This window comes from Magallana gigas, chromosome 6 (genome assembly GCF_963853765.1).
Source record: "Magallana gigas chromosome 6, xbMagGiga1.1, whole genome shotgun sequence".
Taxonomy (NCBI): Eukaryota; Metazoa; Mollusca; class Bivalvia; order Ostreida; family Ostreidae; genus Magallana; species Magallana gigas.
Genome location: NC_088858.1, coordinates 6,008,953 through 6,014,615, shown reverse-complemented (window position 1 = coordinate 6,014,615; position 5,663 = coordinate 6,008,953). Strand labels below are relative to the sequence as shown.

The 5,663-nt window shown below is 34.2% G+C and overlaps 1 pseudogene; it reads left to right on the top strand.

Moving 5' to 3' along the window:
• Positions 1-1,555: 1,555 nt before the first annotated feature.
• LOC136269446 (15-hydroxyprostaglandin dehydrogenase [NAD(+)]-like) lies at positions 1,556-5,624 on the top strand (annotated as a pseudogene).
• The last annotated feature ends 39 nt before the right edge of the window (positions 5,625-5,663 follow it).

Sequence of the window (5,663 nt, the reverse complement as noted above, 5' to 3'; positions counted from 1 at the left end):
ATTTGATTGGCTATTTTTCCCCAGTAACGACTTACCCCTTCCGCACTTGAAATATGATTCAATTGTACTTAAAATGTGTCGGTTTTCCATTCCCAACATATTTTTGGTGCAGATACTATGCTCTTCCTTTGGTTGTTCACCTAAACTGAGAATCATAACTATAACTTGTAAAGGTATGCAAGAGACGCATTAATAGTTTTGTACACCTATAATGATTTCTGGGATATGAAAGAAAGACAGTGTTTTTTTTCTTAATTTCTATCCGTTCGTTTGGCGAGTATCTTTCTGCGGTACACATATATATTCAGACGATAGGGATAAGTAATTTAATCATTTTCCAACCCTGATCTCGTCAGAAATCGTTGGGAAAATTGGAGAACTTGTTTAAAACATAGCGTGAACGGAGGACCCCGTATTATATAATCCGCGATGGCGAGTGTCATCCCTTTAATTTTTTATTAACATACATTGAATACACCTTTTTAACACGATTGAAACAGGGGTTTTCAGTGAATATTTTTAATGCAATAGACAGAAATACACTTAAGATAACTAGTTTTAATCATTTTGGTCATTGGGAACAAAATGATAAAAAACTCCACTATCCGACAACCGAGCCCCTGTGAATAAAACTACATTTACACTTGTGAGGAATTTCCAATGAAAGACAAAACAAAACAGACTGAAATCCAGGCACACATATTTCAAAAACCCTCGATCACTGTACAGTGAGTTCATGGACTTTGAAAAACAGAGTGTTTTCTATGATTTATAGAAACTTATAAAAACGATGTTTCGTTTTTACTTTCTTTGATTTACTATTTCTTATCTACTGTGTTGGATGTAGTGCAGCTGGGGTGTACAATTAGATGCAGACGTTGTGCACTTTGTAAGAATGACACACGTGTTCGATGTGCACTTGAAGTAAGGCAGCACTATCTGTGCAAGATAATGCGGAAAGCTTGGAAATTATTTCAAAGAAAAACATTTTTATTGATTGTAGTTTCCTTTATTCTTTTTACAAACATATTTATAAAATGTAGTAGATCAATCATTTAGAAGTCCAATCAACCTGAATGCCTCGATCGGAAAGCAAACGACCGCATTTTTTTGGCTGGTATATATACTCAAGTGGCAGTTGAGGACCGATATCAAAACTAATATGGTGACCAAACGCTTTTATGAATTCATGTCAGCTTTAATAAATAGTTCAATTCGATGTTTGACTAGAAATAGATATAAATAAAGACAATGTCCAGCATTAAACGCATGAAAGTAGCCAATTATAGTTTCAAATGAATATTACACATGCACTTGTTTCTGCGATAAAATTCATACCATAGGATCAACTTTTATTGCAGAAACAGGCGCCTGTGGCTTTTCACAGAATTGTATGATTAAAGTGCGAATTTTTACACATTAAAGAGTGAATTTTGAAGAGTGGAGTGTGGATATTACAGATCAAAGAATAAATTGAAATATTAGAGTAGCGGCATCAAATTTTAATTAGATTGAGTACTTCCGTGTTTCCATACTCTACCCATTTCATTGACAAAGCGAGATAACTCTAATGTATCGACACGAATATGTTTTATTCGCCGACAACCAGACCAGGCAGTAGAAAGATTTTTACAGCGCGTTAGGTATACAATGTTGGTATAAGGATGTTACTGGAGGGTAAAGTTGCCCTGGTGACGGGAGGGGCGCAGGGTCTGGGCAAGGCTTTCTCCGAGGAACTTCTGAAGAACAAGGCGAAGGTAAGGATCCCTGACCAGGTCGAGGCCCGTGGACCACAATGACCGCCTGAGTATAGTCCAGGCCTGTGAAAGATTCATAGAATGTCATTTCAAAAACAGTAAATACAAAGCAAGATATCGTTAATAATGATGCGCTTATGTCAAAGGCAGATCATTCAAATCATTAAAAATGTTAGTTTCACTTTCCTACACATGCAGCTGACGTCGGCTATTTTATTCTTTAATAATGAAAAAATAAACCCGCTACCTCATAACAATTATACGCTTTATAAATTTGGGATACACCTTTGCATTAAACAATAAAAATAAATCATGCCAGGTGCTTTTGCTTTCCTTATGTATTACCTACATATTGTATGGCACACCATATTCACAAAAATGAGCTTAACAAAGTATCACTGTCGATAAACTAGGTTTAACGTCTGTAAACTATAGTTTACGGACAGGAAACAATAGTAAACGACGTTAATCTTTATTTTACATCTGTGAACACAGTTAACGCGATCACTTGTTTCAGAAGTGTAGACTAATTTACACAAAAACAACCATTTTCGATTACAAAGCATAGTTCATCTATTAGATATAGTTTCCCGATTGTGAAAGTATGATTAACATCACTTAAATATAGTTATATAACGAATATAAATTAAAGCTTATTGGCGTTAATCTATATTTATCATCAAAATCTATGGTAGACGATTATAAATAGACAGAAAACATAGATTAGCATTCGTAAACTATTGTTTACAACAGTTAAATGTGGTTTTACAGATAGTTAATGAACCATTAACTATTAATAGTTTTTGGTACGTAAACTATGGCTGACAGAAAAACTTAAATTGGCATTAGTAAACTATAGTTTAAACACCGTTAAATATGGTTTTTCATATGAAAACTATACTTAACAAATCGTTTACTATAGTTTAACAAACTTTTTTCCTAAAACAATGTGAGCTTATAAAGCAAGTTACGTGAATTTATCAGTATTTTTAACGAGAATGCTAAACCTTCTGGTTATTAATTCCTATGTATTTATATAAAAAATTACATTTATACTTCATATGTACTATGTACCGAACCATTATAAATGCTTATTTTCTTCCTCTACTCACCATAAAGTGTAAATTGTGTATATGTTTATAATATTCTCTATGTTGTAAACTACAAACAAAGAGATAAAATAAACTGTTAGACTGTTCAAGAAATGAATGAATGATTGTTACTATATGATCAATTAAACCTTACCTTAACACCAAAACCCCTAACCTTGGGGCGATGAGTTTCAATACTTTTGAAGAGAGACCTCCTAATATTCTAAACAGGCACACAGTTTGCCTGATACATGACCTGGCTTTGAAGAAAAAAAGAAATAGAAAATAAAAAAATAATGCATTTTAAAACTACATGTATATTATTCAAATTATCAATAAAAACCCACTCTAACATCAAAATACCCAACCCAGAAGTCATGAATTTTAAAAGTGTGGAACAGTCTCCTTTGCTTTTTTATTCACTCAGTTTTCCAGTTACTTTAAAATAGTAGATGTCATGAAGTAAAGAAAGTTCTTTTTATTCACTGAAGATATATTTTACCACGTTCACTCAAACTTAAAGCCCCTGCTCACACCGGGGACACAGGTCGTAAACATGCATTTCACAAGTCCGTTTCTGATACAAACGCCAGACACTAAATTGATTAAGAATTTCAACGGTAATATAAGAAAAAAAACGTGAAAATTTTCATAAGTTATCAACCGATAACGACAAACAGACAGATAGCATGCATTGTGTCACATGAATAACTCAGGTAATCTAAAATAAATCTGTGAAAATAAACTTTAAATATTTCATAACTCGAAGAACATGGCAGTGCATCGTGCGAATAAAGTTTTGACGCGCATAAAATAAAATGTGAAAATGATTGTTTTCAACAACAACCTAAATCGATTATAGGGGGATTCATTGTACTGTAAAGATTAATTTGCATTACGCAATATTCAAAATGCAAAATCAAGTGATATCATTTTTTAACCATTTACTAGGTCTGCATATGCGATTTAAATACAAAGACTGGAGAGGAAACTATCCGAGAATGGACCTCAAAATACGGAAGAAATGTCGCCATGTTTCTACGCTGTGACGTCACTAATCACGATCAGTTTGAAGGTAGACTTGTTTTGAAATTTTGAAATACAGTGTAAAAAATGTCCAAGCATTATTCATGATATAAGACTCATTTTATGTTCTTTAGATGTGTTTAAGATGACGATCGCTCGGTTTGGGCGTCAATAACGCGGGGGTGAATCTGGAAAATGAGTCCTGGAGAACGACCATCATGGTCAACGTGGTTAGTAACGTAATTAATCAGCAAAATTATCTAATCACAATTAAACACGATAATTGAAACTGCCTAATATTTGACTATCAATCGATTTTTAGCTAGTACGCATACATTTTGTTGTTTTTAGATTGGAGTTATAGAAGGGACCAAACTGGCAGACAAATACATGAGCAAAACTTCCGGTGGTCGAGGGGGCGTGATCGTAAATGTAGCTTCTACAGCAGGTCCGTAATATTCCTGTGGGTTGCCTTTCTTTAAGAATCAATACTGTTAAAGATAAATAATAGCATATTTTCCTGTAGGTTTGACCCCGGTGTCCTTTACGCCTGTGTATGTAGCCTCCAAGTACAGTGTGGTTGGATTCACAAGAAGTGTTGCTGTAAGATTATAGCAAACTTGCAGTAAAAAAACACCGACTTTGAAGACGTAGTAAGTTAAAAAAATAGTGTACAGCATTTTGATCATTGCTTCAGATGAACCCTGATGTCGGGAGGAGCGGCCTGAGGTTTGTCTGTCTGTGTCCGGGATTTACCGACACGTCCATGCTGTCATCGGTAATGAAGAGTGAAGGGATATCCGGAAATAAACTCACCGAAGAACTTTTAACAAGCACAGGCATAAATACGTGAGTGTAGTTATTTTATTTCATTAAAAAGTTGATGAAACGAAAAATAGATATTCAGTTGTTCGAGAAGTTTGAACGGAAATAATTTTTTGTAAAGTTGGTTCGAATTCCACCAAGCAACACGGAGAACGATCAATTATCAACCCAAGAAAAAAAGTTTTAAAAAACCCACATATTTTAATAAAAGTAATACGTAACTTTGGCTGACTACGTTAAATGTCAACTTAATTTCATATCAAAGACCTTGCACAAAAACAAAAGCCGAATCAATTACTTTCTGCACGATTTAGGGTCGAGTTTGTTGTGGAAGGTTTCATGCAATTACTCCTGACCGACGACAACAATGGCGGAGTTATGGCCGTCACCAAACAGCGCGGCATCCAGTACCACGGTCGGCAGCGTAAAGTCAACAAACTGTAGACCGTCACTGCCAACCACAGGTGCCCGCCGCCAAACACCAACAAGTGCCTGCCGCCAACCCAAGAGAAGGCATTTGTACTTTCCATGTACTGAATAATTGGCTTTTTGATATCAGAACAGCTGTGATATTAATCTAATTATCCGAAATAAACGTTATTGATGATGATGATGATGATGAAAATGATGAATAACAGCTTTGAACCAACATTCATGACCATCTGATACTTGAAAATACTATCCTCTCATATTAATCATGTTTTTTTTACGCAATCTAAAAGACAATTTTGCATAATATTAAATGTAGTTTTAGAATTCTGCAGCTACCTTGTAATGTTTATTTAAATATACGTATTCAAATATTCATGAAACTTCCACATACATGTAACTATTTTAATGAGATTGTTAAAGACAATACTGGTAAATGATGTTATTCTTTTTTTTAGGTTCTTAATTACATGAATTCAGATTTCTTGGTTTCTATTGTATTTTTCAGTCTTTTTTTTTTGTAAAAATATATATT